Source organism: Oncorhynchus masou, chromosome 13, assembly GCF_036934945.1.
Source record: "Oncorhynchus masou masou isolate Uvic2021 chromosome 13, UVic_Omas_1.1, whole genome shotgun sequence".
NCBI lineage: Eukaryota > Metazoa > Chordata > Actinopteri > Salmoniformes > Salmonidae > Oncorhynchus > Oncorhynchus masou.
Genome location: NC_088224.1, coordinates 15,459,496 through 15,472,554, shown reverse-complemented (window position 1 = coordinate 15,472,554; position 13,059 = coordinate 15,459,496).

The following is a 13,059-nucleotide window of genomic DNA, read 5'->3' as shown; positions in this document are numbered from 1 at the left end:
GTGCCCCATGAGTCAAAGGTTGGTCATTGTAAGCTGTCACTGTGGTCAACTGGCCTACAGCACTTTAAATGATTGCTCTCATAGAAATGGATCCAGATGAAAGACTGGACATCATTACTACCAATAGAACTGAGGGTGAGAGTTGAACACTGCCCAGCAGAATGAGAATGGACTGTTCGAGGAATCGAGTTTTCAGCGCAAATACTGGCACTGTTGGCTTGAAATGATAAACCCTCAACTGCATCTGAGATCACAGAAGGACAGACAGACCTCCATGGTCTTACAAGCCCAGCTCTTGATAGATCCTGGAAAATAATAGCATTGACTTGCCTCCAGCAGAAAATTGCCCCAAGGGCAGTGGATATGAAATGTGATATTTTAAAGCGATGGGGGAACCCACTGTATGAACTGCTCTCTCCCAAAAGAGGTGAATTCTCCACCAGACTTCTGAGAAAAAGAACGCTGTACAACAGCTCTAACTCTTAAATCTCTTTAAAAAAATCGAATTTCAATCATTCAATTTGTTAACAATTCAGTTTTCATATTTTGAGAAAAAAATCCACTACTATGTTTTTGTGTCCTGTATTCTATTTATGCCGTGTATTATGTATTTTTCAGTGAAACATTTTTATGAAGTAAATTCTGCTTTTCGTCAGTTTTTTCTGTAAGCAAGAATTAATAATCAAAGTCAATGTCAAACCGCGCGCGCGCTCGCAGCAGCAGATGACACTCGTCGCGCAGAGTGCGGCAAATATCAAACGAAGCAAGCAACACGGTCTTGCAGCCGACCCGCTAGATAAGACTACGCAGAGATGTGAGTTGATGACAGAATAAGTAAAAGTGCGGCATTGTTAAACACGAATGATATTCTGTAGGACATGATGATGATGATGATGACTAGGCTAGAGACTGCCCCTCGTCCCGAGTCCCTGAAGTGAGACACCTTCCGATGGTGTCCACGAAGCAGCATCGAACAGAGGTACGTCCCTTTTAAGAGCACCTTCTCGACAGGACTAGAGGGATTTAACGATCCACTCAAACTACTGGTAATTATGTGGATTTTATTACACATTGTTTATTATACGCCTATGTGCTAGTATTTCATTTTTTTAAATACATGTTTCGATTCCTATTGCGCTGATTAAGACCGTTGATATCATGTGATGTTGATGTCTCCAAAACGATCTATGTATCATTTATGTTATTTATGTTATAATTGTTGTGGAGGGGATAACGCATAATGACACATAGTGTTTGCGTCTTCTCTTTTTAGTCATATAGCTAAATGACACCATGTCATGCCTATGTGATTGTAACAGTGTGACGGTAATACATGGAGTAGTCTAAAGTGTAAGTGATGGCCCCTCACTTTGTGGGAGAGTAAATATTCCACTTAATCAGGTGCTGTCAGACATGCGGGGCCCCCACCCTATAATAGATTGAAATAGCCGAGTATAGCAGTTGTGCGTTACCGTGGACCAAATATACTTTAGCCTACCCTAGTTTTCTCTCACTTCAAATGTTAAATTGGATTGCTGAGTTCCATTTCATTTAGTGAATGTTGTGTGTGTGTGTGAATGAGAGAGAGAGAGAGAGAGACAGAGAGACAGAGAGAGACAGAGAGAGAGAGAGAGACAGAGAGAGAGAGAGAGAGACAGAGAGAGACAGAGAGAGACAGAGAGAGAGAGAGACAGAGAGAGAGAGACAGAGAGAGAGAGAGACAGAGAGAGAGAGAGAGACAGAGAGAGAGAGAGAGACAGAGAGAGACAGAGAGAGACAGAGAGAGCGAGAGAGAGAGGAGAGTGCGTACGTGCATTTTCGCGCGCTCTTGCATATCAAAAAATGTTATACTTTTAGATAAACATCACAAAATGTTCCAGTCACTAGTCTCACCAATCATCCACCTACTAGTAACAAATAACTGAAAGGGCTCTTCAATGAATGATGGGTGCATTAATTGGGGGTTATATATTCAAACCAAAAATGATGAAGATTGAAACTACTGTAATCAAGGAATTCCCGTCATTAATGCACATTGATTTAATATAACCTTTATACAATTGCTGTATATAATGGAACTGGATAAAGGATAATTAAAAGGACTGCGTCCAATCACACTGATGTGTCCACCCGACCTGACGTGTGCATGTGGAATGGCACGCCCTCTGAGACAGCGCTTTGAAGATAAGAAAAAAATACCACTGCCACCTTGCTCAGCCTTCTGGGACGCGCGCGGTGCCAAGAGTCCTGTCTTTCCTTTCTAGAAGACCTTGAAGAACAGTGCAGGTGTTGCATCCTATCAAACTGAAGTGTCCACCTGACACGCCCTCCTCTGGGACGCGCGCGGTGCCAAGAGTCCTGTCTTTCCTCTCTAGAGGACCTTACAGCCCACATGAAAAATACTCCACCTTACTATAGAATAATACAGTACTTACCATAGAATTCTGTAGTATACTGTAGAATACTATACTACCCGATTGTGTGTAGTACCTACTATAGAATGCTTTAGTATACTGTAGAATACTATAGTAAATACTACAGTAAAGTCAGCAAAAAAAAGGTATATTCAATGGAACTGGATAAAGGATCATTAAAGGGGCGACAGGAAATACTACAGTATAGTACAGTCTGCAAAAACACCACAATAAATACTACAGTACACTGCAAATACTACAGTATACTGCAATCCTTTATCTACTACAGTGAATACTATAGTATTTATACCATAGCATACTATAGTATTTTTTTCATGTGGGAGGGGAGGAGAGAGGAAAGGCAAACCAAAGAGCCAGCGATGCTATCAGTGTCGTAACGCAACACATACTCCGATAGTACTGACTGAGACGAGGAAATCAAGACGAGAAAGAGATATAGAACGATGTGGTGTATTTACATCACACATCCACATTATGAACTCACAGAGTTATTTTATCAATTTCTACTTAATACTTTAATAAATTTTGACTTGCTTAGTCATATAAAGATGGCTTCCGTTTAGTATTATTACATGATTCATTCTGAATTAACTACCCAGGAGCATTATGCACCCCAAATATCTGAGGGGGCACAAAGTACGTGAGGATGGCTGGGGGGGTGGTCTGGAGGGGTGCTCTCCCCCCCTGTTTGGAAGTTGGAGAATTTAGCTTTTTTTTAAACACCCAACACATCTTTTTCCTGCAATCTAGAGCCATAATCACTATCCTTAAATCTATGTAAAAAAATATATGTTTATTTTTCTGAATATCTAAGCATACCTCTTGAGCTGTCTGTATCCTCCTGACTGTTTTTTTTTTAAAGAAACTAAATATGCTTCTCTGCATCTCTGCTAAAATCTAGGTAAAAGATTGAAAGAAATGTGTCTTATTTAGTACATTTAGTAAATGCTTGCTTTTCTAAAGTCTACCAACCTTGCCAGCAGGCATGCCAGCTAAGCTAGTTAGACAAGTTAGCTACTGTAACTAGATTGATAGCCTGAAATGGCTTCTTGGTACCTCGTTATGAGTTTGGGAACCGAGCTGGGCTAGTTAAATACCAACTATTCTTTTTTTTTTAACAAGATAAATCGGAGGGGGCACGTGCCCCTATGCCCCCTATAGGCACGACACCTCTGAAACTACCCTGCCCTTACCCTAGCCGACTAAACTCAACTCCACGATTTACTACAATGGAGTTGAGCTGTGACTAGTATGGGCGGACTGGACCTCCGATGTCACGTAAAATTAAGTTCTTAACAAAAATGAATAGCCCGCATTTCCAGATCAGTGTCGTGTGCAATTGTGGCTATTCTTTGGGTGCTGAAGCCAGTCGTTTATTTATAAAAACGTCATTTTATGTGAGGTCGGAGCTCCAGTCCGCCTGACCCCATTCCTATGTCCTAATGATGCTGAATAGACTAGAGCCTTGTAATGGTTTTGTAATTAGTCACCTGAGTCAACAGTAAAAACTAATGAGGTTACTCAATGAGCAGCTCCAATGCCAAGTCTACTTCATGTATTCCATCGCCTATCTGATCTTTACTACTCAGAGGGGTGCCTGTCTTGCTATTCGAGCACTACACATTTGTACCTTGATATCATTACAAAAAGACACATTGCCCATTTCATCTTATTGCCCTACACTCCATCTTGATTTGGATTGTGTGTGTGCTTTTCGTGATTCCTGCCGACGTACCTCGTCTTAGGGCTGTGGAATACATTTATCCATTCACTGCATTAGTTGGAAAGATAGCCCGGTATTCACTCCTCCCCTACTTGCAGGGATGCATTGATCATAGTCGTCCTCTCTGAATTATGGCCAGTTGTAATGCTTTCATTTTGTTTTCAAGACTGAACACCATGTTGGAAACCATAACCAAGGCCAAACATGGGTAGCAACCAGCAGGGCACAACGTTGGCTAACATTCAAATATACATTTATTATATTGATTAGAGCAAACTTGTCTCTCTGGCATGTAATTACAAATCACATCAGCTCTATTCAAGCAATTTCTATCTGCAACATTCCACAACGTTTGCTTATTGAACATGGCCCTGCAGTGAGAATTCAGTCAGTTTCATTAGGCTGTATAGCGGGTGTAGTCTGTTAGGATTGCTCACATGGGGAATTCACAAAGGGGGATAGCCGAAGATTCCTTTTAGGTTCTGGATAGCACCTTTTTTTTCTAGTGTAGGTGCTGATCTAGGATCAGACCCTTGATCCATGTACATATTACATCATTCCTTATAATCTAAAAAGCAAAACTGATCCTAGATCAGCACTACTACTCTGAGACGCTTTGTGGATACGGGACATAGTATTTCAAAGATAACTTGTGCATGCTTCTGTAAATATAGCCAGTCTGGACAGTATCATTTCATTTTCAGCATAGTTTCTAAGTCGCTTGAGACTTTTCTTGTCTAGCCTATCCCTGAGAGATACCATGACTGCAAAAATAGAGAGGTTCATCAAAAATATGTCCCCCTATGGGCCCTGGTCAAAATTAGTGCACTACTTACCCTATGGGTACTGGTCAAAATTAGTGCACTACTTACCCTATGGGTACTGGTCAAAATTAGTGCACTACTTACCCTATGGGTACTGGTCAAAATTAGTGCACTACTTACCCTATGGGTACTGGTCAAAATTAGTGCACTACTTACCCTATGGGCCCTGGTCAAAATTAGTGCACTACTTACCCTATGGGTACTGGTCAAAATTAGTGCACTACTTACCCTATGGGTACTGGTCAAAATTAGTGCACTACTTACCCTATGGGTACTGGTCAAAATTAGTGCACTACTTACCCTATGGGTACTGGTCAAAATTAGTGCACTACTTACCCTATGGGTACTGGTCAAAATTAGTGCACTACTTACCCTATGTGCACTGGTCAAAAGTCGTGCACTATGTAGGTAATAGGGTGCCATTTGGGATGCAATCAGAGACTACACACTGGGCAAAAACTGCTTGAATCAACGTCGTTTCCACATAATTTCAACCACCCCAAAAATCTATGTGATGACGTTGAATCAACGTGGAAAACTGATCGGATTGGAAAAAGTCATCAAAGAAAGGGAATTTTGGGCATAAGGTTCAGTAGGATTTATTTTTTTCACCCAACATTCATTAGGATTTTTTTCATCCAACATTTAACCTAAATCTAATGACAATTTTTGTTGATTTCATGTTGAATTTACGTTAGTTGACAATTCAACAAAATGTAAATCAAAACTAGACGTTGAACTGACATCTGTGCCAGTGGGTCCAGACAATTATACTTTCTTCCCAAGAGTTTTATTCAGGTATACTGCTTTACATTTACTAAGAGAGGAAACCTCTGAATTTTTTAAATAATTCATGCCTACATGAATTATTCCCCCCCTCCCTTTCTATCTTTCTGTCTGCAATATGTACCAGAACGTTCTGTTTACTGCTCCCACAGTTTATGACAAGCCTTTTAAAACACTGGCATCAAAGTCCGGTTTGAGGCAGTATCTCATCTCCCCTGATATTATCCTTCCCTCTGTGTGTGAGCAAGAGAGAGAGAGACCGAGATAGAGAGGGAGAGAGCGAGAGAGAGAGAGAGCGAGAGAGAGAGACCGAGGGAGAGAGCGAGAGAGAGAGAGACCAAGACCGAGAGAGAGAGAGAGACTGAGATAGAGAGAGAGAGAGCGAGAGAGAGAGAGAGAGAGACCGAGGGAGAGAGCGAGAGAGAAAGAGACCGAGACCGAGAGAGAGAGAGAGAGAGACCGAGATAGAGAGAGAGACCAAGACCAAGAGAGAGAGAGAGAGAGAGAGAGAGAGAAGCACTGGTGCAGAATACCCTGCTAGTGCTGTGCCATGCATAATCAAGGTTTAAGGGAACAAAGATTCCCAGCTTTACAAACGATGGTTGTTTGGTTCAGCACCCAGCAGAACACAGGCTCTTTCAGTGTGTAGCCTACCAACCAGGCGATGATAAGAAAGACCTGCTTTGAACCCTTCAGCTTTGAACCTAGTGACAGGGGATAGTTGTTCCACTCACTTGTATCGTGTGTGGAAAAATTTGCTTTAATTATGAGAATATGACAATCTAGGATTAGGTGGTAGGCGATTGTCCTCCTCATAATGGCTGTTGATGGACTGCCTTGTTCACACCATGTTTGTATATTGGTCATGTACATCTCATAAGTTGCATCCCAAATGCATCCTATTTCCTATATAGTGCACTACTTTTGAGCAGGGCTCTGGTCTATGTAGGAAATAGGGTACTATCTGGGATACGCCATTGTCAGGACATCCTGTAAAATGGTCATTGTGCAGATTAGATTTGTATCCTCTGTCCCAGGACTCTCATTACATTCCACTGTTAAGATTTCAGTTTACTACGCTATCAGGTCCCGCTGAGGCCATCGCCATCCTTTGTAAAAAAATATGTTGCTGTTTGTCAGGTCTCTGGATCCTGTTCCATCAACCAGTCAAGATGATGAATTGGTTCACACCAGAGGTGGTTGCCAGCCCAACTAAGGATGTGTCCCAAATGGCACCTTATTCCATATTTCCCATATGGTTCTGGTCAAAAGTAGTGCACTATATAAGGAATAGGGGGTCATTTGGGATACAACTGGACTAAGGCTTTGGCTCTCCCCTTAAATCAAGGCAGAGCCAGCTAACTAATTTTCTGTGGCCAAGTGTTTCCATTTAGGCTGATATAACTGACACAAACATTTGGTTAGTGACGCGAGCAGCATCTTGTAGGGTTGATGCCCACAACCCTGGTACCATAGAGATGACATTATCAGCTGGAGTAAGATGGGAGTTGGACGGATAGAACACTAGAACACTAGAACACTGGAACACTGGAACACTGAAACACTAGAACACTGGAACACTAAAACACTAGAACACTGGACTGTCATTGTTCTTTGTTGGGTGGAACTCTGTTTCCCAAATGGCCCCATATTCCCTCTATAGTGCACAATGTTTGAGCAGGGTGAACTATATAGGGAAAGGGTGCAATTTGTGATGTATTCTAAGTGTGGAACAGGCTGTCTTACACTTCATCCAGAGCATCTTGATCCAGAACATCCCTAAAAGGCTCAATGGGTGACATGTCTGGTGAGTATGCAGGTCATGGAAGAACTGGGACACTTTTAGCTCCTAGGAATTGTGTGCAGATCCTTGCGACATGGAGCTGTGCATTATCATGCTGAAACATGAGGTGATGGCGGCAGATGAATGGCACGACAATGGGCCTCAGGATCCTGTCACGGTACCTCTGTGCATTCAAATTGCCATTGATAAAATGCAATTGTATTCGTTGTCCATAGCTTATGCCTGCCAATACAATAACCCCATCGCCAGCACGGGGCATTCTGTTTACAACGTTGACATCAGCAAACCGCTTGCCCACACAACGCCATACACGCTGTCTGCCATCTGCCATCTGCCCGGTACAGTTGAAACCGGGATTAATCTGAAAAGAGCACATTTCTCCAGCATGCCAGTGAACATCGAAGGTGAGCATTTGCCCACTCAAGTCGGGTAAGATGCCAAACTGCAGTCAGGTCAAGACTCTGATGAGGACGATGAGCACACAGATGAGCTTCCCTGAGACGGTTTCTTAGTTTGTGCAGAAAAACTTTTCTGCACAAACCCTGTGCAAACCCACAGTTTCATCAGCTGTCCGGGTGGCTGGCCTCAGACGATCCCGCAGGTGAAAAAACGGGATGTGGAGATCCTGGGCTGGCGTGGGTATACGTGGTCTGTGGTTGTGAGGCCGGTTGGACGTACTGCCAAATTCTCTAAAATGATGTTGGAGGCGGATTATGGTAGAGAAATTAACATTACATTCTCTGGCAACAGCTCTGATGGACATTCCTACTGTCAGCATGCCGATTGCATCTGTGGCATTGTGTTGTGTGACAAAACTGCACATTTTAAAGTGGCCTTTTATTGTACCAGGTACAAGGTGCACCTGTGTAATGATCATTCTGTTTAATCAGGTTCTTGATATGCCACACCTGTCAAGTGAATGGATTATCTTGGCAAAGGAGAAAGGCTCACAAACAGGGATGTAAACAAATGTTTCCACAAAATTTTGGAGCAATAAGCTTTTGTGCTTATGGACAATTTCTGGGATCTTTTATTTCAGCTCATGAAACAAGGGACCAACACGTTCCATTTTGCGTTTATATTTTTTTTTCAGTGTAGAAAATGGGTGGCCTCTTTCATAGCAGAGCCAAGTTGCCCCTAGCAGTTTTCTATATAGTATTTCATTTTTTTATGTGAAATAGTCTAATCCGAAAGGACATTAGTGTTGAATTTTAAAGATAGCTAATTCCACCTGATCCTTTAAGCAGAGAGGTTAAATATGTTCTGAGGCAGGCCAAGATACTTCAAAGGCTCATCCAAACCCTTTGGAGCCCTTCCTCCCCACTGGGCACACCACGCCATATCAACGTGGAGAATTGGGTAGTATTCGGTAGATATGGCGATCAATGAGATTCAAACCTATTTTGACCCACTCAGAAAGACAGCCAAAAGTTTGTTGAATTCCCAATGTATTATCACAATGCTATCAACCATCTTAAATATACACTAAGAATAAATTGCTCTGGCATTGCCTGGTTGCTAAAATTCTAAATAGTTTGCCTAATTTCTGTTTATTTGACAAAACAAGCAAATATAGTTTAGAGAATCATTGTACCATCTAAACAGCTGTGAAATATATTTCCCAAAACCAAAAATATAGTATAGAGAATCATTGTACCATCTAAACAGCTGTGAAATATATTTCCCAAAACAAGCAAATATAGTGTAGAGAATCATTGTACCATCTAAACAGCTGTGAAATATATTTCCCAAAACAAGCAAATATAGTATAGAGAATCATTGTACCATCTAAACAGCTGTGAAATATATTTCCCAAAACCAAAAATATAGTGTAGAGAATCATTGTACCATCTAAACAGCTGTGAAATATATTTCCCAAAACCCAAAATATAGTATAGAAAATCATTGTACCATCTAAACAGCTGTGAAATATATTTCCCAAAACCAAAAATATAGTATAGAGAATCATTGTACCATCTAAACAGCTGTGAAATATATTTCCCAAAACCAAAAATATAGTATAGAGAATCATTGTACCATCTAAACAGCTGTGAAATATATTTCCCAAAACCCAAAATATAGTATAGAGAATCATTGTACCATCTAAACAGCTGTGAAATATATTTCCCAAAACCAAAAATATAGTATAGAGAATCATTGTACCATCTAAACAGCTGTGAAATATATTTCCCAAAACCCAAAATATAGTATAGAGAATCATTGTACCATCTAAACAGCTGTGAAATATATTTCCCAAAACCAAAAATATAGTATAGAGAATCATTGTACCATCTAAACAGCTGTGAAATATATTTCCCAAAACCAAAAATATAGTATAGAGAATCATTGTACCATCTAAACAGCTGTGAAATATATTTCCCAAAACCAAAAATATAGTATAGAGAATCATTGTACCATCTAAACAGCTGTGAAATATATTTCCCAAAACCAAAAATATAGTATAGAGAATCATTGTACCATCTAAACAGCTGTGAAATATATTTCCCAAAACCAAAAATATAGTATAGAGAATCATTGTACCATCTAAACAGCTGTGAAATATATTTCCCAAAACCAAAAATATAGTATAGAGAATCATTGTACCATCTAAACAGCTGTGAAATATATTTCCCAAAACCAAAAATATAGTATAGAGAATCATTGTACCATCTAAACAGCTGTGAAATATATTTCCCAAAACCAAAAATATAGTATAGAGAATCATTGTACCATCTAAACAGCTGTGAAATATATTTCCCAAAACCAAAAATATAGTATAGAGAATCATTGTACCATCTAAACAGCTGTGAAATATATTTCCCAAAACCAAAAATATAGTATAGAGAATCATTGTACCATCTAAACAGCTGTGAAATATATTTCCCAAAACCAAAAATATAGTATAGAGAATCATTGTACCATCTAAACAGCTGTGAAATATATTTCCCAAAACCAAAAATATAGTATAGAGAATCATTGTACCATCTAAACAGCTGTGAAATATATTTCCCAAAACCAAAAATATAGTATAGAGAATCATTGTACCATCTAAACAGCTGTGAAATATATTTCCCAAAACCAAAAATATAGTATAGAGAATCATTGTACCATCTAAACAGCTGTGAAATATATTTCCCAAAACCAAAAATATAGTATAGAGAATCATTGTACCATCTAAACAGCTGTGAAATATATTTCCCAAAACCAAAAATATAGTATAGATCATTGTAGAAACAGCTGTGAAATATATTTCCCAAAACCAAAAATGTACATTGTACATCTAAACAGCTGTGAAATATATTTCCCAAAACCAAAAATATAGTATAGAGAATCATTGTACCATCTAAACAGCTGTGAAATATATTTCCCAAAACCAAAAATATAGTATAGAGAATCATTGTACCATCTAAACAGCTGTGAAATATATTTCCCAAAACCAAAAATATAGTATAGAGAATCATTGTACCATCTAAACAGCTGTGAAATATATTTCCCAAAACCAAAAATATAGTATAGAGAATCATTGTACCATCTAAACAGCTGTGAAATATATTTCCCAAAACCAAAAATATAGTATAGAGAATCATTGTACCATCTAAACAGCTGTGAAATATATTTCCCAAAACCAAAAATATAGTATAGAGAATCATTGTACCATCTAAACAGCTGTGAAATATATTTCCCAAAACCAAAAATATAGTATAGAGAATCATTGTACCATCTAAACAGCTGTGAAATATATTTCCCAAAACCAAAAATATAGTATAGAGAATCATTGTACCATCTAAACAGCTGTGAAATATATTTCCCAAAACCAAAAATATAGTATAGAGAATCATTGTACCATCTAAACATCTGTGAAATATATTTCCCAAAACCAAAAATATAGTATAGAGAATCATTGTACCATCCAAACAGCTGTGAAATATATTTCCCAAAACCAAAAATATAGTATAGAGAATCATTGTACCATCCAAACAGCTGTGAAATATATTTCCCAAAACCAAAAATATAGTATAGAGAATCATTGTACCATCTAAACAGCTGTGAAATATATTTCCCAAAACAAGCAAATATAGTGTAGAGAATCATTGTACCATCTAAACAGCTGTGATATATATTTTCCAAAACCAAAAATAGTCTGACTAAAAGATGCAAAAAAACAAAGTTAACCGCGGGAAATATAGAAAAAGCACATATAGAACTTATCTATAGCGTCTTAAACTTGCTTTCAATGAGAATGACAGAGCTATAACTCACATTTCTATGTGAATTTGGTCGCATCGCCAAAAAAGTTACATATTGCAGCTTTAATGTACAACCAAGTTCAAATGGAAAATCCATGTCTGATGTTTGGTTTAGTTGTCACCTAAATGTGTTATCACTGCGCTTTCAACCATTTATCAAACAACCAAGTTCAAATGGAAAATCCATGTCTGATGTTTGGTTTAGTTGTCACCTAAATGTGTTATCACTGCGCTTTCAACCATTTATCAAACAACCAAGTTCAAATGGAATATCCATGTCTGATGTTTGGTTTAGTTGTCACCTAAATGTGTTATCACTGCACTTTCAACCATTTATCAAACAACCAAGTTCAAATGGAATACAATGTCAGATATTTAGTTTATTTATACAACAACGTATCACTGTGCTTCATCTAATAGCACAACCAAATGACCTGTATTGCAGTTGAGATTACATTGAAGTACATGGTGCAAGTGATTAATGCCGTATCAGATTCTGTGCAGATTATTATAGCAATTGTGAAGATTTCCACAGACCTGCAACCCTGAACACTTTCTATGATTTCATAAGAAGACATTTATTTTTACAGTAATCTCACAATGTTGCCCCTGGATGTGTTACTCATTTTAAGGTTGAATAAATACTGTAGTGCACTATTGTTTTTTACTTATAGTAGATATCACGTTGAAGATCTTACGTTGTTTCGAAGATACAAGTGTACCATATTTTAAATATGGTTCGTCTATGTTGAAAATTTGTTACCATAATGACATACTCCTGTGGTTGATATTTTATCCTCAGAACAACAGTTGATGACTTTCTTCAAATCCAATGTATCTTCCACGTCGATTCCACATCAGAATACGTTGACAAATTCTGTTGAAACAACATTGATGGATCTCTCTCTCTCTCTCAAATTCTGTTGAAACAACATTGATGGATCTCTCTCTCTCTCTCTCTCTCTCTCTCTCTCTCTGACAAATTCTGTTGAAACAACATTGATGGATCTCTCTCTCTCTCTCTCTCTCTCTCTCTCTCTCTCTCTCTCTCTGACAAATTCTGTTGAAACAACATTGATGGATCTCTCTCTCTCTCTCTCTCTCTCTCTCTGACAAATTCTGTTGAAACAACATTGATGGATCTCTCTCTCTCTCTCTTTGACAAATTCTGTTGAAACAACATTGATGGACCTCTCTCTCTCTCTCTCTCTCTCTCTCTCTCTCTCTCTCTCTCTCTCTC